The sequence below is a fragment of the Cupressus sempervirens genome, chromosome 2, assembly GCF_028749045.1.
Source record: "Cupressus sempervirens isolate cs-2001-9-10 chromosome 2, ASM2874904v1, whole genome shotgun sequence".
In the NCBI taxonomy this organism is placed as follows: Eukaryota; Viridiplantae; Streptophyta; class Pinopsida; order Cupressales; family Cupressaceae; genus Cupressus; species Cupressus sempervirens.
In genome coordinates this window covers 553,777,412-553,789,059 of record NC_143119.1, presented here as the reverse complement: position 1 = coordinate 553,789,059, position 11,648 = coordinate 553,777,412, and positions in this window count along the sequence as shown.

The following is an 11,648-nucleotide window of genomic DNA, read 5'->3' as shown; positions in this document are numbered from 1 at the left end:
TGCTCATAAAGTCGAGCCACCAAGTACTCTCACCAAGTTGACTCTTTAAGTCCTTTCATCGAGTCACCCCACCAAGTACTCTCACCAATTCAACTCTTTAGGTTCGTTCATAGAGTCACCCCACCAAGTCGACCCTTCAAGTGCGTTCATCAAGTCACCCCACCAAGTCGACTCTTTAAGTTCATTCATCAAGTCACCCCGCCAGGTCAGCCCACAAATTACTCTCACCAAGTCGACTCTTTAAGTTCGTTCATCAAGTCACCCCACCAGGTCGGCCCACCAAGTGGACTATTTAAGTTCGTTCATGAAGTCACTCTGCTAAGTCAGCCCACCAGGTCGACTCTTTAAGTTCGTTCATCAAGTCACCCCGCCAGGTCAGCCCACCAAATACTCTCACCAAGTCGACTCTTTAAGTTTGCTCACCAAGTCACCCCACCATGTCGGCCCACCAAGTACTCTCACCAGGTCAACTCTTTAGGTTTGTTCATCAAGGCACCCCACTGAGTACTCTCACCAAGTCGACTCTTTAAGTTCGTTCATCAAGTCACCCCGCTAGGTCAGCCCACCAAGTACTCTCACCAAGTCGACCCTTTAAGTTCGGTCATCAACTCACCCCGCCAGGTCGGCCCACCAAGTACTCTCACAAAGTTGACTCTTTAGGTTCGTTCATTAATTCACCCTGCCAGCTCGGCCCACCATGTTCTCTCACCAGGTTGAATCTTTAAGTTCATTCATAAAGTCACCCCGCCAGTTCAACCCACCAAGTACTCTCACAAAGTCGACTCTCTAAGTTCGTTCATAAAGTCACCCTGCTAGGTCATCCCACCAAGTACTCTCACCAAGTCACCCCGCTAGTTCGACCCACCAAGTCGACTCTTTAAGTTTGTTCATCAAGTCACCTGGCCAAGTCGGCCCACCAAGTCTACTCTTTAAGTCCGTTCATCAAGTCACATGACCAGGTCAGCCCATCGAGTACTCTCACCAAGTTGACTCTTTAAGTTTGTTCATCAAGTCACCTAGCTAGGTCAGCCCACCAAGTCACCAAGTACTCTCACCAAGTTGACTCTCTAAGTCCGTTCATCAAGTCACCCCGCCAGGTCGGCCCACCAAGTCGAATCTTTAAGTCCATTCATCAAGTCACCCCACTAAGTACTCTAACCAAGTCGATTCTTCAAGTGCGTTCATCAAGTCACCCGACCAACTACTCTCACCAAGTTGACTCTTTAACTATGTTCATCAAGTCACCCCACCAAGCACTCTCACCATGTCAACTCTTTAGGTCCGTTCATAAAGTCACCCAACCAAGTCGACCCTTCAAGTGCGTTCATCAAGTCACCCCACCAAGTACTCTCACCAATTCGACTCTTTAAGTCTTTTCATCAAATCACCACACCAAGTACTCTCACCAAGTCAACTCTTTAGGAACGTTCATGAGGTCACCTCGCCAAGTTGACCCTTGAAGTTCGTTCATCAAGTCACCCCACCAAGTACTCCCACCAAGTCGACTATTTAACTCAGTTCACAAAGTCACCCAACCAGGTCGGCCCACCAAGGACTCTCACCAAGTCGACTCTCTAAGTCTATTCATCAGGTCACCCCACCGAGTACTCTCAGCAAGTCAACTCTTTAGGTCCGTTCATCAAGTCACCCCGCAAAGTCGACCCTCTAAGTTCGTTCATCGAGTCATCCGACCAAGTCGACTGTTTAAGTCCTTTCATCAAGTCACCTCGCCAAGCCGACTCTTTAAGTCCGTTCATCAAGTCACCAGAACAACTACTCTCACTAAGTCTACTCTATAAGTCTGTTCATCAAGTTGGCCCACCAAGTACTCCCACCAAGTCGACTCTTTAAGTCCGTTCATTAGTTCACCCTGCCAAGTACTCTCACCAAGTCAACTCTTTAGGTCCGTTCATCAAGTCACCCCACCAAGTCGACCCTTTAAGTTTGTTCATCAAGTCACCCCGCCGGGTTGCTTCTCTAAGCCCACTCACCATGTCAGTTCACCAAGTCGGTTGTTCAAGTACGTTGCCAAGTCAACTCTTTAAGTTCGCTCACAAGGTCAGCCCGCCCAAGTCGCCTCTTTAAGTTCGTTCGCCAGGTCAGCCCACCCAAGTTGCATCAGCGGCCTAACACGCTGAGTCACCTCATGAAGTTGACTCTCTAAGTGCGCTCACCAAGTCAGCTCACCAAGTTGACCTCTTTAAGCCCACTCACCGTGTCAGCTCGTCAGGTCGGCTCACCAAGTTGACCAATCATGTAGGCCCACCAAGTCGCCTCAAGGATAGCTCCTCACCATGAGTCACCTCACCATGTTGACTCAATGAGTCACCTCACCATGTTGACTCTTTGAGCCTGCTCGCCAGGTTGGCTCACCAAGTCGACTCGAGTACATTGCCAAGTCGACTCTTTAAGTTTTCTCGCTAGGTCGACTCGCCAAGTCAGCTCACCATGTCATCTCAACGAACCAACTCACCGAGTCACCTCACCACGTCGGCTCTCTAATACCACTCGTCAAGTCGCCCCACCAACTCGCCCCGTTAGGCCCACTCACCACATCGCCCCATTAGGCCCACTCTCACCAAGTGGACTCTTCAAGTTTGCTCATAAAGTCGGGCCACCAAGTAATCTCACCAAGTTGACTCTTTAAGTCCTTTCATCGAGTCACCCCACCAAGTACTCTCACCAAGTCAACTCTTTAGGTCCGTTCATAGAGTCACCCCACCAAGTCGACCCTTCAAGTGATTTCATCAAGTCACCCCACCAAGTCGACTCTTTAAGGTCATTCATCAAGTCACCCCACCAGGTCAACCCACAAATTACTCTCACCAAGTCGACTCTTTAAGTTCATTCATCAAGTCACCCTGCAAGGTCGGCCCACCAAGTGGACTGTTTAAGTTCGTTCATGAAGTCACTCTGCCAAGTCGGCCCACCAGGTCGACTATTTAAGTTCGTTCATCAAGTCACCTCGCCAGGTCAGCCCACCAACTACTCTCACCAAGTCGACTCTTTAAGTTTGCTCACCAAGTCACCCCACCAGGTCGGCCCACCAAGTACTCTCACCAGGTCGACTCTTTAGGTTTGTTCATCAGGGCACCCCACCGAGTACTCTCACCAAGTCGACTCTTTAAGTTCGTTCATCAAGTCGCACTAATAGCTTATATAGGAGAGGTGGTTGCCGCGAGCCTCTCCCGTGCCCCTCTCATTGATTTAATGCCGGTGTCAAGGCGGATGGATATGTCATATTTTGAAATGGTGGACGCCGACGTTGAATCAATTAGAAGGGCATGAAGCCCACCCTAGATGTGCTATTCCTCGGCTCTCCTTTAGATCATGTTTTCTTCTCACTTAGTTGGCGCAATTTTGGAAAAAGGTTTGGCAGCGGTTGCCATCCCTCACCGCATCTACTTGGTGATTTTAAAACTCGATCTAAAATGGGAGCCCTCGACTAGCACCTCCGTCCGGTGTTGCTCGGGTATTGCATAAAATTATGCCAATGGCGCAAATCCCCCAACGAACGCCTACGCTTGGACCCTCTCTTAGATCACCTTCTTCAATCACTCGACCGATGCAACTATGGAAGAGACTTGGCAGCAGTTGCCATTCTACAGCGTGTCTGTTCAGTGATTTCAAAGTTGATCTAATGGCGAGCCCTTGTCTCTAGCCATGAGGTGGGTGGTTGGCGCTCTAGCAAAAATTTTTATGTGCCTATCGCGGCTACAACGGGAGAGGTGGTTGCCGCAAGCCTCTTCCGTGCCCCCCTCATTGATTCAATGCTGCTGTCAGGGCGGATGGATATGTCGGATTTTGAAACGGTGGACGCCGACGTTGAATAAATTAGAGGGTCATGAAGCCCACCCTCAAGGGTTCTATTCTTGGACTCTCCTTTAGATCATGTTTTCTTGTCACTCAGCTGGCACAATTTTGGAAAAAGGTTTGGCAGTGGTTACCAGCCCTCACCATGTCTACTTGGTGATTTTAAAACTCGATCTAAAATGGGAGCCCTCGTCTAGCACCTCCGTCCGGTGTTGCTCGTGTATTACATAAATTTATTGCATCGGTGCGAATCCCCCAACGAATTCCTATGCTTGGACCCTCTCTTAGATCACCTTCTTCGATCACTCGACTGACGCAACTACGGAAGAGACTCGGCAGCGGTTGCCATTCTACAGCGTGTCTGTTCAGCGATTTCAAAGTTGATCTAATGGTGAGCCCTTGTCTCTAGCTATGAGGTGGGTGCTTGGCACTCTAGAAAATTTTTTTTGTGTGCCTATCGTGGCTACAAGGGGAGAGGTGGTTGCCGCGAGCCTCTCCCATGCCCCCCTCATTGATTCAATGCCGCTGTCAGGGCGGATGGATATGTCAGATTTTGAAATGGTGGACGTCGACATTGAATCAATTAGAGGGGCATGAAGCCCACCCTTGAGGGTGCTATTCCTGGACTCTCCTATAGATCATGTTTTCTTGTCACTCAGCTAGCGCAATTTCGAAAAAAGGTTTGGCAGCGGTTACTAGCCCTCACCGCGTCTACTTGGTGATTTTAAAACTTGATCTAAAACGGGAGCCCTCGTCTAGCACCTCCATCCGGTGTTGCTCGGGTATTGCATAAATTTATGCCATAGGTGCAAAGCCCCCAATGAATGCCTACGCTTGGACCCTCTCTTAGATCACCTTCTTCGATCACTCGACCGACGCAACTACGGAAGAGACTTGGCAGCGGTTGCCATTCTACAGCGCGTCTGTTCAGCGATTTCAAAGTTGATCTAATGGCGAGCCCTTGTCTCTAGCCATGAGGTGGGTGCTTGGCGCTCTAGCAAAATTTTTTGCGTGCCTATCACGGCTACAATGGGAGAGGTGGTTGCTGCAAGCCTCTCCCATGCCCCCCTCATTGATTCAATGCCGCTATCAGGGTGGATGGATATGTCAGATTTTGAAACGGTGGACGGCGACGTTGAATCAATTGGAGGGGGCATGAAGCCCACCCTCGAGGGTGCTATTCCTGGACTCTCCTTTACATCATGTTTTCTTGTCACTCAGCTGGGGCAATTTCGGAAAATGGTTTGGTAGTGGTTGCCAGCCCTCACCGCGTCTACTTGGTGATTTTAAAACTCGATCTAAAATGGGAGCCCTTGTCTAACACCTTTGTCCGATGTTGCTCGGGTATTGCATAATTTTTTGCTATCGGCGCGAATCCCCAAACGAATCCCTAGCCTTGGACTCTCTCTTAGATCACCTTCTTCGATCACTCAACCAACACAATTATGGAAGAGGCTTGGCAGTGGTTGCCATTCCACAGCGTGCCTGTTCAGTGATTTCGAAGTTGATCTACTAATGGCGAGCCCTTGTCTAGCCATGAGGTGGGTGCTTGGGGCTCTAGCAATTTTTTGTGTGCCTATCATGGCTACAATGGGAGCTTTGATAACAAAAGTTCTCGGCAACCCTCCCCAATAGAAATCAGTGCTGGTGTTCACGAAAGACACGTTATTCGGATTTTTTGAATATTGGCACCTGCATCGTTTCTATTGGGAGGGCCGTGAAGCCATCCCGATTTTGCTATGCGAGGGCTCTCTCCCCAGAGTCGTTCTCTATGCAACAACTTCTTTGGCACAAAATTTTTAGAATGGTTCGGCAGTGGTTGTTGTTCCAATGGTGCCGTTGTGGTGGTTGCCTGGGCAGTGATCTGAAGGGTGACCTGTCGTCTAGCAGTTGGACTGCGCATCACGAGTGACAAGGGAGCCTTTGTAACCGGAAGCTCCCCGTGGCCATTCGATTAGAAGAGCCATTGCTTGTTTGAGCAAGGACAAATGCAGCCTCGGATTCCAAATGAAATCAACGATTTCAGATCTATATAAGAGTGGAATGAAGCAGCAGCACAGCCCATTTTCTATGTGCGGCTCCCCAAAGTTTCTATTCTTTCTCATTCAATTGCCACAATTTCGGGAGTTGTTTGACAGCGGTTGTCATTCCAATGTGTCATTGCGGTGATCTGGAGAGTGATGCTAAGGGCGGGAGCTTGTGTCTAGAATTTGGGATGTTTGTGCGAGCGAGCAGGGGAGCTTCTCTTATCGGAACCTCTCCGTGGCCTTTGAATATATAGACCCAGTGCCGACGATATCGATGGATGCGAGCCCTTGGATTCCAAATTTGTCCACAGCTAACATTGGTTTTTGTGAGAGATGGGCATGAAAGCACATCCCGATTGCTACGCGGGAGCTCCCTAAGGTCGCCTTTGTGCCAACTCGATCGGCACAACATTGGGAATGGTTTGACAGCGGTTGACGTTCCAATGTGTCATCGGGGGATGTCTTGGAAATTGGTCTATCTTTCAAGGGCGAGCTCGCGTCTAGACCTTGGATTGTGCGTTGCGTCACAAGTGAATGGGGAGATCTCTCTGTGAACGGCGGCATGGTGATTGCAAGAGAAAATTGACTTAGTCGGAGCCATTGGCCTCGGGCCATTGTGACGGCCTCGCAATTTCTCTTTAATTGCAACCTATGTTTGCGCAGTAGCAGAGTTTGCATGTAAGACGGGCCTTATTCTCGAGAGTTCCAGGAGATGACCTCTGAAACTTTTGGATTGGGCCCCTTCAAGGTGAAATTCATCCAGTTGATCAGATGAGCTCGATGACCATTTCAGTCCCTGGGCTCCATGAACTCACATCTCCTAATCGATGACAATCTTTTTCTCCTCTACCGACCTCATAAAAAATTGGGTCGTGAATGGCTGTTTCGTAGGAATTTTAAAGGATTTGGATTTTTAAGGCGGATGTCGGTGTGTTCGCTAATTTCTAATGCAGAGCGAGCCTCACACTAATAGCTTATATAGGAGAGGTGGTTGCCGCGAGCCTCTCCTGTGCCCCCCTCATTGATTCAACACCGGTGTCAAGGCGAATGGATATGTTGGATTTTGAAACGGTGGACGTCGACGTTGAATCAATTAGAGGGGCATGAAGCCCACCTCGGATGTGCTATTCCTCGACTCTCCTTTAGATCATGTTTTCTTCTCACTCAGCTGGCACAATTTCGGAAAAAGGTTTGGCAGCGGTTGCCATCCCTCACCGCGTCTACTCAGTCATTTTAAAACTCGATCTAAAATAGGAGCCCTCGTCTAGCACCTCCGTCCAGTGTTGCTCGGGTATTGCATAAAATTATGCCATCGGCGTGAATCCCCCAACGAATGCCTATGCTTGGACCCTCTCTTAGATCACCTTCTTTGATCACTCGACCGATGCAACTATGGAAGAGACTTTGCAGTGGTTGCCATTCTACAGCGCGTCTGTTCAGTGATTTCGAAGTTGATCTAATGGCGAGCCCTTGTCTCTAGCCATGAGGTGGGTGCTTGGCACTCTAGGAAAATTTTTTGCATGCCTATCGCGGCTACAATGGGAGAGGTGGTTGCCGTGAGCCTCTCCCATACCCCCCTCATTGATTCAACGCCACTATCAGGGCAGATGGATATGTCAGATTTTGAAAAGGTGGACACCGACATTGAATCAATTAGAGGGGCATGAAGCCAACCCTCGAGGGTGCTATTCCTGGACTCTCCTTTAGATCATGTTTTCTTGTCACTCAGCTGGCGCAATTTTAGAAAAAGGTTTGGCAGCGATTGCTAGCCCTCACCACGTCTACTCGGTGATTTTAAAACTCGATCTAAAATGGGAGCCCTCGTCTAGCACCTCCGTCCGGTGTTGCTCGGGTATTGCATAAATTTATGCCATCAGTGCGAATCCCCCAACGAATGCCTACGCTTGGACCCTCTCTTAGATCACCTTCTTCGATCACTCGACCGACGCAACTACGGAAGAGACTTGGCAGCGGTTGCCATTCTACAGCGCATCTGTTTAGCGATTTCGAAGTTGATCTAATGGCGAGCCCTTGTCTCTAGCCATGACGTGGGTGCTTGGCACTGTAGCAAAATTTTTTGCATGCCTATTGCAGCTACAACGAGAGAGGTGGTTGCCGCGAGCCTCTCCCGTGCCCCCCTCATTGATTCAATGCCGCTGTCAGGGCGGATGGATATGTCAGATTTTGAAATGGTGGACGCCAGCGTTGAATCAATTAGAGGGGCATGAAGCCCACCCTCGAGGGTGCTATTTCTCGACTCTCCTTTAGATCATGTTTTCTTGTCACTCAGCTGGTGCAATTTTGGAAAAAGGTTTGGCAGCGGTTGCCAGCCCTCACCGCGTCTACTTGGTGATTTTAAAACTCGATCTAAAATGGGAGCCCTCGTCTAGAACCTTCGTCCAGTGTTGCTCAGGTATTGCATAAATTTATGCCATCGGCGCGAATCCCCCAACGAATGCCTATGCTTGGACCCTCTCTTAGATAACCTTCTTCGATCACTTGACTAACACAACTACGGAAGAGACTTGGTAGCGGTTTCAATTCTACAGCGCGTCTGTTCAGCGATTTCGAAGTTGATCTAATGGCGAGCCCTTGTCTCTAGCCATGAGGTGGGTGCTTGCCGCTCTAGCAAAATTTTTTGCGTGCCTATCATGGCTACAATGGGAGAGGTGGTTGCCGCGAGCCTCTCCCATGCCCCCCTGATTGATTCAACACCGCTATCATGGCGGATGGAAATGTTAGATTTTGAAATGGTGGACGCCAACATTGAATCAATTAGAGGGGCATGAAGCCCACCCTCGAGGGTGCTATTCTTGGACACTCCTTTAGATCATGTATTCTTGTCACTCAGCTAGCACAATTTCAAAAAAAGGTTTGGCAGCGGTTGCCAGCCCCTCACTGCGTCTACTTGGTGATTTTAAAACTTGATCTAAAACAGGAGCCCTCGTCTTGCACCACCGTCCGGTGTTACTCGGGTATTGCACAAATTTTTGCCATCGGCGCGAATCCCCCAACGAATGCCTACACGCTTGGACACTCTCTTAGATCACCTTCTTCGATCACTCGATCGACACAATTACAGAAGAGACTTGGCATTGGTTGCCATTCTACACCGCGTCCGTTCTATGATTTCGAATGTTGATCTAATGGCGAGCCCTTGTCTATAGCCATGAGGTGGGTACTTGGCACTCTAGAAAAATTTTTTGCAAGCCTATCATGGCTACAATGGGAGAGGTGGTTGCCGAGAGCCTCTTCCGTGCCCAGCTGATTGATTCAACGCCGCTGTCAGGGTAGATGGATATGTCAAATTTTGAAATGGTGGACGCCGACGTTGAATCAATTAGAAGGGCATGAAGCCCACCTTCGAGGGTGCTATTCCTGGACTCTTCTTTAGATCATTTTTTCTTGTCACTCAGCTGGCGCAATTTTGGAAAAAGGTTTGGCAGCGGTTGCCAGCCGTCACCGCGTCTTCTTTGTGATTTTAAAACTCGATCTAAAATAGGAGCCCTCGTCTAGCACCTCCATCCGGTGTTGCTCAGGTATTGCATAAATTTTTGCCATCGGCGCAATTATCCCAATGAATGATCTACACTTGGACCCTCTCTTAGATCACCTTTTTCGATCACTCGACCGACGCAATTACGGAAGAGACTTGGCAGCGGTTGCCATTATACACCGCGTCTGTTCTGTAATTTTGAAGTTGATCTAATGGCGAGCCCTTGTCTCTAGCCATGAGGTGGGTGCTTGGCGCTCTAGCAAAATTTTTTTGCATGCCTATCATGGCTACAATGGGAGAGGTGGTTGCCGCGAGCCTCTCCCATGCCCCCCTCATTGATTCAAAGCCGCTGTTAGGGCGGATGGATATGTCAGATTTTGAAACGGTGGACGCCGACGTTGAATCAATTAGAGGGGCATGAAGCCCACCCTCGAGGGTGCTATACCTGGACTCTCCTTTAGATCATGTTTTCTTGTCACTCAGCTGCCACAATTTCAGAAAAGGGTTTGGCAGCGGTTGCCAGCCCTCATCGCGTCTACTTGGTGATTTTAAAACTCGATCTAAAATGGGAGCCCTCGTCTAGCACCTCCGTCCGGTGTTGCTCAGGTATTGCATAAATTTATGCCATCGGCCCGAATCCCCCAACGAATGCCTACGCTTGGACCCTCTCTTAGATCACCTTCTTCGATCACTCGACCAACGCAACTACGGAAGAGACTTGGCAGCGGTTGCCATTTTATAGCGTGTCTGTTCAACAATTTCAAAGTTGATCTAATGGCGAGCCCTTGTCTAGCGGCTCTATGCCAAGTCGATCGGCACAACATTGGGAAATGCTTCGATAGTGGTTGTCATTCCAATGTGTCATCGGGGGATTCCTTGGAAAGTGGCCTTTCAAGGGTGAGCTCGCGTCTAGCCCTTGGATTGTGCGTCGCGTCACAAGTGAATGGGGAGATCTCTCTGTGAACGGCGGCATGGTGATTGCAAGAGAAAATTGACTTAGTCAGAGCATTGGCCTCGAGCCATTGTGACGGCCTTGCAATTTCTCTTTAATTGCAACCTATGTTTGCGCAGTAGCAGAGTTTGCATGTAAGATGGGCCTTGTTCTTGAGAGTTCCAGGAGATGACCTCCGGAACTTTTGGATTGGGCCCCTTCAAGGTGAAATTCATCCAGCTGATCGGATGAAGCTTGATGTGCTTGTATCTATTCTGAGATGGTAATGATGGTCATTAATCTATGGTGGTGAGTATTATCCCATTTGGTAATCGCAATGGCGGAGCTGGTGGGAAGTACTTGTCGCTTTATTTTGATGGATATACCTATATGTAGGTGTCTGCACGGCCTGCAACACACTGCACATTTGGTGTTTGATTCTAAGATGCACTTGTTGTTGAGTGTGTATAGAGTTGTATCTTTTAGCCAAGGGCTCCGTCTCATTGGCACGTTCTATCATTGCATTTTTATCCTACCCGGACGGCAAGAAGGAAAGAGATGGTTGCACGGGTGCATTGCTCGACGTCCCTAATTTCATCAAGGGTCCACTCTCCACACTAAGTTTTTTTCGATCGATAGAGCCTTGGGATTGAGAGGGGGGCCGGCGAAAGGTTTGGTTGCCACATAATTTATTCGCTAGTGCGTTCTCGGTGCATGCTCGCCTCTTCACTGTCTAATCCTACAGAAGTGCATGGCACTGTCGTGATAGCCTTTTGTGGTCTGCGCTAGTAGAAGTGTAGAGTATTACCGATAATTTTTGTTTGGATGCAAAAACTCTCCATATCCTGTCCTGCCCTGTGCAATCCGAACGGCTGCGGCTCATGGGTTCTGTGGGAGATACTCTTCTTCAGCTCCCCCCTAAAGAGAGCGTTCGGTGTTTGCATTGTGTGGACAAAAAGCCCAAGGCGTTTCATCTCTCTCTTCAGATGCGAAATTCTGGGAGGGCTTGTCGAAGTATGGCTTTTTGTACGGGGTGCACCAAAAAGTGTGTAGGGGGCATATGCTTGCGAAATGGATGTCTCTGAGTGTCCTTACTTGGTCGCATGCGCGGTGTACATCTTTGCATTATGAACTTGCTACGAGCATTTGTGATTCGAGCATTTTGGGGGAACGGGTTTCGTACGAGATGTTCTTCTCAGGCTCCTGCGAACCAGAGCACTCATCTTTGCAATGCTTCGACAAGTGCAGGCCCAACGTGTCTGTCTAGGGGAAGAAATCGCATGAATGCTTTTTGCTGAGATGTGGGTGCTCACGGGTGGTTCCCTCGCAGTGCCAGTTCTTCGGTATGTGCATGTGCATTAGATTGAAGCTTGTCCGACAA